The 11,285-nt window shown below is 37.5% G+C and overlaps 1 long non-coding RNA gene across 1 annotated transcript in view; it reads right to left on the bottom strand.

Annotated features, from left to right (window-relative positions):
• Positions 1-16: 16 nt before the first annotated feature.
• LOC106518191 (uncharacterized) overlaps positions 17-11,285 on the bottom strand; it is a 20,616-nt gene continuing 9,347 nt past the window's right edge. The window contains exon 3 of the long non-coding RNA XR_001310285.1: positions 17-624. This is a non-coding gene — a long non-coding RNA (uncharacterized LOC106518191). The remainder of the gene's footprint in view (positions 625-11,285) is intronic.

The following is an 11,285-nucleotide window of genomic DNA, read 5'->3' as shown; positions in this document are numbered from 1 at the left end:
CCCCCACACACACACATGGCCCTACAATTGAGAAAATTCTGAAGGCTCACTGGCTGATAAATAAAAAAGAAAAGAAAAAAACATCTGAAAAGACACAAGACTCAAAAAAAAAAAAAGGTGAAAGGACAATATTGTTTCACTGGAATCAATAATTTCCTCGTGCTTGTTTGCTTTTGTTTTCTATTACTTTTAAACCTTTAACAGGACCAAGTTTCTCATTGTTCACAGAGAATGAAGAAAGATTTCCCGGTGATAAGATTTAAAAACGTCTAAATAAAGCTGTCTTGTGTTTAATATGTTTTGGTTGTGAGGTTTCAAATATGAGGTTGAAGGAGAGAACAGGTGAGAAAGGCAAGTTAACGTGAGAGAACATTAAATTTAGAAACAGTTATTTGTGCAGTGTTAGATTCAGATGTTTCATTGTTGACAGTGAGACACAAAAGACTATTAGTAATTATCCACTTGCAACATGTTTTCACATGTTTCTCTTATAAACACACACAGTGAGACTTTAAAAGTCAGAAACAAAGACTGTTCATGAACAAAACGATGCTTGGCTTTGTGTTTCTCTCTGCCTCTTTGCGTTACCACCTCTGCTCAGGCCTGCAGACCTCCTCGAGACACCTAAAGAAAAAAAAAAACAAGTGTAAAACAGAAAGTGAGAGACATGTTGACATGAAGACTGGTAACTTCCTGCTCCCACCCCCCCATCTTGCCTCCTGCCAACAAACCACACTCCTGCGCTTTGCTTTGTTTCAGCTCTTTCCCTCCTCTGTCTTCTTCTCTGTTTCAGCTCTGCACCCCGCCCCGCGTGGCCCCCCACACCCATTCAGCCTCTCTCCTCCCAGTCACTGCCTTTGACCCCAGCAGCAGTATAAAAGCTAACCTCACACGTCAGAGGAAGGTCACTTGCACAGAGGAGGGGGGTCAAGGAGAGGTTGCATTCATGCCCTGGGGCGCAATGCCTCAGTCCCAAAGGACTGCAGGCCATGTGACGCTGGGGAGGAGGGGGGGGGGNCGGTTGGTGCTGTGGATATTCATCCACACACAAATGCAGCTGTGTACTGACAATGACTGAGCCCAGACGGGTTTGATACGCTCACTGTGTTGTCTTTGAAATGGAGGGAATCAAAATGATTCAGAGGAGTTCAGATTCAAAGTGAGAATCTGAGTGTTTCTGTTTTTGTTTTGTTCACGAGGGCTGAAAATTCAAGGAACTACTTCCAAGTACTTCAGGCTTTGAAAAGTGGTTGGATTTTGAATTAAAAGCTCAAAATACTTGAAACTGTAAGTGTGTTGCTTTCACTGTCAAGTGCTCTGATGTATAAAGATTCAACAAGATTCCAATAAAAAGGCTCGCTCTCTCCCTTTGAGTCTTCCTGCAGCTGCATTATGAGAAGGCGTGCTTGAAGAAAAGTGGCAGGTTCTAAAACTTTGTGTCTTTCAGTCCTCTGTTTTGTGTGTGATGTCACAAAACAATTTTGTTTTCTTTTAAAGCAAAATAACGTGTTTTAGGTGAAATCGGAACTTGAAGCTCAGAACATGTTATCACCACAGAAAGCTTGAAAAAAACATTTTTAAATGCTTTAAAAGAGCATAAATTTGTCTGTGGGGAGGGTTCTGCATTCATATTACATCAACACCTAAATAAATAAATATAATAATAATATTGCTCAATATCAGAAGATAATTGATTAAAAACTACAATCTCTGCGTTAGAAACATTTGTACTTTTCAATAGTTCTTATTCTTTTGTGGTTTGTGTGTCTGTTTGGATCCATCTGTCTGGTGACTGTCTGCCTCCCACAATCTGATCTGTCTTCCTCAGAGCACCGTGACAGGTCCCTCTTTGTCTAACAATAGAAAGACAACCCCCCTCACACACACACACTCACACACAAACACACACACTGTTACACTTACCATAAAGCCAGATGGGTTTGTGTCCCCCCATCACCAGACAAATTAAGTTTGGACCCCAGATTAATATTCAGGCAAAGCACTGGCTCTATATAATTGAATCACAGTGCCATGAGTGTGCAACAGGGGCTACTTTAGATGCAGTCACCATGTGCGTGCACACACACACACACACACACACACAAACAAAGGACTTGGCTGCCAGCTGTGCTCAGTGTTCTGTCTGCTGCTTGGGGGACAAGTCATGAATACAGAATTACAGTTTTCTGAGCAGCAAATACTGTTTTATGAAAATTTTTCTTTTCACATTTGTATTCCTCTGCTGAGAAACTACTGTCGTGCAAAATATTAGAAATAATGCATCCAGTTATCATGAGACAATACACACATATTTACTAAAACACTGACTGGCTTGTGTTTATTCTGTTGTTATCGCTCACCTGCTTATATGCGTCTGTGTGGTTGTGTTTGTCTAGCTGTCTGTTAGCAAAATATCCTGTCTCGTGAATCACTGGGTGGATTTTCATGAAACTCTCAGAAAGTCATCACTGGATCTGCAGCTGCAACCAGTTAACTTCTGCAGTGAACTTGATTCAAGACGGCTAACCTAGCCATGGCTAATCAACCTTAGCAAACACAAAATTGACAATAACTCAGTCACTTTAACACAAGGGTGTGAAATTTACTTTCACCAAGGGCCACGTGAGCATTATGATGGCCCTCAAATGGCCAGTTGTAGTCGACTAAACACAAAATGTCAGGTTCCTTGTCTTGATGCTATGGCTGAGCACTGATAACAAATGATAACTATCTACTTGGTATTTCCTGCATAGAAACAGTGTTTAAACATGCCTTCTTATAACCAATGAAAAGTGTTACTTGACTGACTAAATGTGAAATAAATAACATAGGCATATTATTAAAGTAAAAGTAAGAGTTTTACTCATGGTTGTCTGGGAAATCCCACTGGAGGGACGTTACAGTTTAAATTTACGACTTGTAAGTTGGAAATTCCTACTTCCCAGTACAACTGAGCCGCGGCAAAAGTAGCTGGTAAAAATGAAGGGAAATGTAGATTTTGCACAACGAATTATGCCCGTTAAAATAATCGACATGCATTATGGGAGATGTAGTTTATGGTTGGCTTTACAGCAGTTTATTTTAAGACCTTAATACATTTTTGTTGCTATAGGCCACATAAAATGCCATGGTGGGTTACAATGAACCTGCGGACCTTGAGTTTGACACATGTGGTCTAACAGACATCAGAGTTGTAAAGTAACTAAGTACAAATACTTTGTTACTGTACTTAAGTAGAAATTTTGGTTATCTGTACTTTACTTGAGTAATTATTTTTCAGCGTACTTTTTACTTTTACTTATTACATTTTTACACAATCATCTGTACTTTCTACTCACTTCATTTTTTAAAAAGGTAAGAAGTAGAAAGTCGTTACTCCTATTTTATTACAAGTTGTTATTACTTAAAAAAATACTATCCTTAAATTGTGTCTCCTGGATGGAGAGAATTTAGCTGTAGTTGGATGAGAAGTATAAATATATACCATTGTGACACCCCTTTAGCTTGTACAATTCAATTCAATTCAATTTAAAAATACTTTATTGATCCCAGAGGGAAATTAGGTACACAACCCATCACAGCTGCACGCCGTCAGAAAAAATATTTTTTGGAGAAGTCACCTCCCAATAAATGCCATTTTGGACAATCTAACTGCTCACTTTTACTCAGGACTTTTACTTTTAATACTTAAGTAGATTTTGTGTCAGAAATTTACTTTTGATACTTACGGTAAGTACAAAAAAATTCAGATACTTTAAGACTTTTACTCAAGTAATATTTTTAGAGAAGACTTTAACTTTTACCAAAGTATTTTTATGATAAGATACTTGTACTTTTACTCAAGTAATATTTTTAGAGAAGACTTTAACTTTTACCAAAGTATTTTTATGATAAGATGCTTGTACTTTTACTCAAGTATCACTTTGAGGTACTTTATACAACACTGACAGACACTGAGCTAAAATCTGCTGTGAATTTAACTCGATTGGACTTATAATTTTCTGAGACGGTTCTCGTTATCAAATGATGCTCCACAAATAAACTGAATTGAAAGTTGCAACTTTTCTGTTAATTAATGAGCCACACAATGAGCCGGTAACACCCGAGAGGAGAGAAGACAACATCACAGCTCTTTAAATGTAACTATTACTTCTTTAACTTTTCTAACCTCATCTCAGTGAAGACAGGAAGCATAAAGCTCCGGTTTGCAGGAAACTCTGCCAGTCACATTTCAAAGTAACAAAGGCGCCTCCTGGCTCCCAATTTGAGTCTGTAATTGGAAGAGAGATGTCTTCTCTCCCCCAGCTGGATGTCTGCTTTGAAAATCATCACTTTCAGTTCATTAAAGCCTGAACAGCATCTTATCTGAAGGCAACAGGACAGGTGAGTGGGACTTAATCTGAAAAGATGCGCTGCACATTTTCAAAGAGCTGCCTCCTAATTAAAGACAGGGCTTCCTGTGTGGAAGGGTTGGGTTAACACAACCAGACATCTCTGCTTCGGTCCACACTAAACACGCCGTCTTAACTCAGTTAACAGTTGTTGACAAATATTGTCTGGAACTGTTTCACCTGCTGGTTTCAGGATTTAAGCACGTTTTTAAGCAATAAATTAAAAAAAGCATCAACCAAATTTATTCACAAATGTTGACTCAGAGCAATTACATGGATACCATATATCAAAAGGAGGCTAATCTGATCTAATCTAATCTTTGACCTTTTATATAAATGTTAAATATGATTTTAACAAACGTTTTGAGAAATGTGTTTCTTCCCCACATGCAGAAATTATTCATAATAACATGATTTATGTAGACCGGAGGGTAAACATGTTTTCAGATAACTTGGTTTCTAACGTATTTCTCCTTTTAGCTTCTTGGTGTGTTTAAATTACACTCTTTCATCAGAATATTTGACTAAACATAATGTAGTTTGTTTGATGGTACCCATTTACAAAAAAAAAAAACCATTTCTTATGTGATTTTTTTTTTTTGCTTTTTTATAATCTTCTTTATTTATTTATGGATTAGTGGTTTAAACATTTTTGACAAAACAGATTTTTGTAAATTAGTGTGCACCTACTGCAGCAAAAGGTGAATAAAGTAGCACTTTAGAAGTTTTACACACTAAGATAAACCTTAGGTGCTACCAATTAGTCTGTTTTTATTTAAGAGTGGATAATGGCAGGAGTAGGCCCAGAGGTAAAGCGATCAAAAAAACACAAGAATTTTATATAAGAACTTGAAAAACTTAAAAAAGCTGATGTGGCCAAAACACACACACAAAAATAATAATAATAATAAAAAAATCACCAGAAGACTTGATGGGAGCGAAATTACAAATTAAAACTACGTCCAGGGAAACAACAGTTGAAGCCACACTGAACTCTACGAGCTTTAATAACAAACACCTGGTGAGTGGACAATTATGAGTGGGCGGGACCAGAGTGACTTAACAGAACCCAACACTAGGAACACAGGTAGGTAAAAAATAAATACAATAATCACCAAAAACCTTACTAACAAACAAAAGACCAATAAATAAACAATAAAATCCAGACCATGACACTGCAGAACAAGATGAAAATAATAAATGACAAAGTTATAACGGTCAAACATCAAAATTATCACAAAAGTCAAAATCTCACAGTATTATGAATGACTTTCAACTATCACGTTCAATTTATGTTTGTACAACTGGCTGAATTATAGTTGTATTCTTGATACAATTAGCTAACAAGTCAGTTCATTAAAATTCATTAAAGTGAATGGTTCACCACTGACAGGAGCCACATTAAAGCCGGCCCTTCACCTTTCAGCAGTAAGTGATAAGAATAAGGTCACAGGTGCAGCAGTGGTTGATCCTTTTGAAAATATCAATCATTAGGTCATCTAGATTATTCTGATCAGTTTTATCATACTTATATTAAAGTGATTGTATCTCATGCAAATATATGTTGAGTGGTTCAGCTTAATACCTGTTGTTTGCTTAGCTTAGAGTCTACATGACAAAGCAGGGCAATTATAAAAGATGAGTTATCTATTAGAAAACTGATCAGAATAATCTAGATGACCAAAAGATTGATATTTTCACTATTCATCAGTTTGTTTTGTGAAAATTAAAAGATCTGAGATGTACCGATAGCAGTCCCATGATCTATTCGGGTCTGAACAGGATCTTTGACATTTTTAGAAACAAAAACACTCCCGTCATAAGTAATGACACTCTACATTTCATTATTTCTGCTCAGCTCTCTTCAGAACCAGTTCACCAAGAAGATAATCTCTGGATTTTTTAACATCTTGCGCTTTGAAAATAGAAAGACACAAACCTTGTTTGCGGGAGTATGTTTTACGTTATTAATTCAATGTTTGAGAAATGATTGTAAAATTAATTCTCTTTTCATTCCCCTCTAACAAAGATCATAACTTCATGGTTAGAGTATTTTCTCATTTGTATTTTGCGCAGCTCAAGGTAATAAAACATGGCAGACAGCAACCAGCTACATAAACATACCAAACTGATTAATCAGCCGGTGAAAAGGGGTCCCTCTGCAATGCAATAAACCATTCACAAACACAGAATGTACTTTTTGGAAAGAATAAGAGACTAAAAATAACATTCTGTATGATGCAAACAACTACATAGATACCTCCAAGCAGCTGTCTCTTCATGATGGAGTCCACATGAAAAGTGAGCTTCCATCAGAGATTAGGAAAGCTACAGATCGCACAGCAACACATATTTGTGTTTCAGGCTCCAGGAGCCACGGCTGCTTTGTTAAACAAAGTTTTGGTTCTATTGTTTTGCTTTGCTCTTGCTGTGGTGGTGCTTAAATGTCACATGCTTTAAATATTAAGCATCTACTGTACGTGCACCCTGCTTTAAAGGCAACATATCACACAAAATCCACTTTTTAACCGTTAAATGAGTTTTGAGTGCAGAAAAGTTTAATTTAGTCTCTCCAAGTACTGCACAGATATGTATATTCCATTTGCGTCAAAGTTTTCAACCTGTTTAGTTTTCTCTTTTTTTTCTATGATGTTTTCTGAACTGTGATGTCAAATAATTTGTAACAGAACTGCCAAATAAGATCTGGACTTGCCAATATAACAGTTTTTCACCTTCTCCTCTGGCTCTGGGTCAGACTCTGGCTCCAACATGAGGCTGGATTGACAAGTCTTCCCTTGTTGACATCTTTTAATTAATTTGTAAATAATTTTTTTTTGCTCTGCTATAGTGGTAAACCCCTCTATCAAACTGGAATGAATCACTCTGGAAGCTGGAGGGGGGACAGGGTGTGAAGGACCTCATTTAGATTTAAAGAGACAGCCTCAAAACGAGTTAATCTGAGAAACACCTCAGAAAGGGGTGAAGGAGGAGCTTGTGGAGATACAATAAGGAGGATTTCAGATCAAAGCATTGCAGTTTCACTTTAAACAGACCCAATTGAATGATTTAATGTGAAAATTAAGGATTTAAAAGTATATGTCCACTTTAAAGAGAATATTTTACTATCTATACTCATTAAAGGTCATCTGTATGTATTGTGGCCGTGCAGCTAAGTGTTGTTCTAAGAGATAAATATCATGTAAAGCACTGTTTTCTGTGATAAGTCGGTGCACAGGACGTGATAATATAAACCTGACAGAATGCAATGTTCAAAGAGAGTTATAAGTTTTCAGTTTGACATAGTACTCATGTTTTCTTGTTTAAATTAATTTTATGTTTGTTGCTCTTTTTTATCTGTAGTTTTAGGAATCAAGAACCTTTCCTAGTTGTACTTACCCATCATGCACTTCCTTTCCAAACCTCCAGCCACTGGTTTCCTCAGGCCCCAGACATTTACAGATTGTTGTCAGAAGAAAAGGGAATGCTTCACATCTGTACCCAGCTTTTTTTGAGATGTGTTGCTGTTATCAAATTCAAAATCACCCTGTTTGTTCAGTGTTAGCTTAAAACTTTTGACGATTATCATGTTCCACTGTGAATAAAATATGGGTTTAGAAATTTTGAAATAAATGAATTTTGTTTTAATGTCTCAGTTTTGTCAGATATGAGATTGTGAAGAAAACTCAGCAACATTACTTGTAAAACGATGCAGTGTTTTTTTTATTTTTTGGTCATTCGAATAAGAATCTTTACACAAGCACTGTTACCTGATATCAAGAATCAAAGTGTTCATTAGGCCAGATTCCTCACCAGGTTTTTATGTATTTAGACTTTTTTTTGGCTTCATGTCTGATTGAAACAATTAAAAAAAAAAAACACAATTAACTGTACCAGTCATTATTCTGACCACGGCTTGTGTTGAACACACAACACACACAGAAACAGTCATTTATACACTGAGGGAAGAGCATATGTACATTATCATAAGCGACTGATCCCTCCTCTCTACTTCCTGAAAACAAAAGAGTAATTCATTCTAGATGTTCCATTTGCCTTTAAAAAAAAGTAGCACACACCCGTAAACTCAAACCTATAATTACAGCAGCGCCACTAATTATGTACCCGGGAATGCCACACCTTTACTGAATCACAGCACAACATAACTAACCAGAGAAACAGACGGCTGCACACAGCTTCGCTCCTGTAGTCTTGCAGTTCTCCATCTCGCCAGACGAGAGTTCTAGTAGAATGGATAACGAGGCGAGATATTCTATTCTGGGTCAGCTTCTTTTCAGAAAACCAATGCAAAGACACACAAGGAGTTTAAAATCAGAGAACACAGGGCCGAGAAATGTGAAAAAGAGCTTGATACATATCGCTACGAGGCCCTGCAGACGTAGTTTTTAAATGTCTGAGCCACTTAGCTCATAGGAGAGAGCCAGAGAAAGAAAAGAAGTGACACGCATCATGTCCCTTTTTTTTTACGTTCATGGAGCAGGGAAAGTTGTGTTAAAAAAAACCACAAAGCCCAAGGCAGGTTTCTGGGTCCTGGTAATCTTTGGATCTTAGGCCTAATGCTCACTCACACCCAAACATCCATCTGGAATGTTCCAAAAAAAAAAAAAAAAGGCCGTCTGGATGAGAGGATGAGTTGGTTAATTGACTGAGTGAAATCAATGTTGTGTGCTGGATGTGTTTTTCAGCTCGGCTAACAGAGGTTCAGTAAAAGTTCAGTCTGCAAAAAAACACAGTCTGAGGGATTTGTGTATGTGTATGTGTATGTGTGTCTGTGTGTGCCTGTTTTTGTTACCCTTTTAAGACCTTTCCTGGTACAAACACCTAACTTGTCAGGTCCCGTAGTTTTTTGGAGGAACCAAACCCCAGTCCTAAGAGATCTACTGGGGTGTCAGGACTAAAGTGCGAACTGAAGGATGACCAGGTTTAGGACTGGTGATAGTGTAGGGTCACGCTACAGAAATTAATGGCAATAAAACAGGGTCCTAATATAGATAGAAATACAAACTTGTGTGTGTCGGCTGGTATGACAAAAACACTGCTGTTACCGTAAAGTACATGTGTCAAATACAAGGTCCACGGGCCAAATGTGGCCCATCCCTGCATTTTATGTGGCCCAAGAGCCTCAAAGACGTGTCAAGATCTTAAAATAAGCTTGTTTTTTGTTTGTCGTAGCAATGAGATTAGGAACGTGACATTTTTGTGTTTAGTAGAAGATAAACCCAAAACGATGAAGTTAACAACAACTGGTCCTTTGAGGGCCACCATAATGCTCATGTGGCCCCCAGTGAAAATGAATTTGACACCCCTGTCATAAAGATTCCAGTTTTCTAAACACATGGCGCAGTCGCATCAAATGCTCTGTTAAACAGTAAATAAAAATATTAGACAATGTGAAACTGTTCCATTAAAAAGTACAGCTGTAGCTGAGTTTGTTTCAGCTGCTTTAATAACTTATTTAGTGGAAATCCCTGCTGAGGGGAGTTCCAATTTTAAAAATGCAGCTGGAGATCAGAGGAGGGGGAAAAAAAGCCAACTTGTCTGCTCGTGTGTGCAAAATAACTTCCCTGTGGATGAAATCCAGCGAAAACGCAGTCATTTGTCTCTGTCACATCTGCACATGTGCAGAAACACAAACACTGAGAAATAAATAAACTAACAGCCCTATTGCATTTGGCTGCTTCTTTTCTTTTCTTTTTGCGGTGGGCTTTCATCTCTCTTCTCATTTACAACATATAGGTCTATGTGGGACACACATGCTCACACGAGCAGGCTACTGGTTTGAAGTTTCGACTCATTTGATATACAATGTGGTCTCTCAGCAAAACAAAACTGTATATCTCTTACACTGCGTAGTACATAATGTTTGCACTGGTGCAGATGTAGAGGCTGAACATACAGTATGTGTGCATGTATCATGGTACACTGCAACAACAAAATCTCATTGCATTATCATAGTTGTATAATAGTTACTGCTGCTTACACAGATTTCTGATATGACAAAATAAAAAAATTCAATTTGATCAGACATCATTACGTGTTCAACGCAGCTGAAGCTAGCAGATGTCTTGTTTCATTTACGCTCATCAAAATGTTGAGAACTCAGTTCACATTGCTGAGTGGCAAAAAGTACATCTTGTTTTTTGGTTTATTTCTCACAGAGGTATGCACCAACTGTGTGATTTCTCAGAGCTTTGTGGGCGTATTTATGTGGAAAAATAGATGATAGTTCACCGTTCCCATTTTCCTTTAACTGCTCCGCTGAGCAGCAGCTCACTTGTTGACTTTCTAGAATCAAATCAAATCTTTGGTTTGACCCAGCGTGTACACTTTCTTTTTCTTAGCATCAGATTAAATGCTGATTAAAAAAACTGGTAGGATTCATTGGGGTTAACTTGTTTGCCATGGTAAGCACGAAATTATGTATATATTTTTTATCTAGCCGTCTCAGGGTTCAGACTTCAACTTTGTGCCAGAAAAGACTTCAATAAAGTGCAACCCCTCCATCATCAAGTCAAGATATAATGATGCACTATAAGCTCAGATGGAGCAGTGCCAGTGAACTGTTCGTGTCAGCTGGGGTCAGTACATTGAAGGCTGTTTTCAGAATTGTTGTGTATACATTATTTTTTCGACTCAGTGAGTCTGATAATGGAGTCATTTCAATACTAACCAATGCTGTATACAGCGCCATACGTTACACATCAGAACGTGTATGATTGTCTCCGGAAAAGATGGTGCTGTTCTGTTATGTTTTATCTAGCTTTAACACGACACAGTATTATAATGATTTGTTTGGACGGCAATTTGCTGTTTCTCAGCATCACAGTCTGTCATGAAACAATTTCAATTCTTTTTTTTTTTTTTTTTTTTTTTTTT

This window comes from Austrofundulus limnaeus, unplaced genomic scaffold (genome assembly GCF_001266775.1).
Source record: "Austrofundulus limnaeus strain Quisiro unplaced genomic scaffold, Austrofundulus_limnaeus-1.0 Scaffold57, whole genome shotgun sequence".
Lineage (NCBI taxonomy): Eukaryota > Metazoa > Chordata > Actinopteri > Cyprinodontiformes > Rivulidae > Austrofundulus > Austrofundulus limnaeus.
Note: the sequence above shows the minus strand (reverse complement) of the source record. Positions and strands in the feature narration are given on the sequence as shown.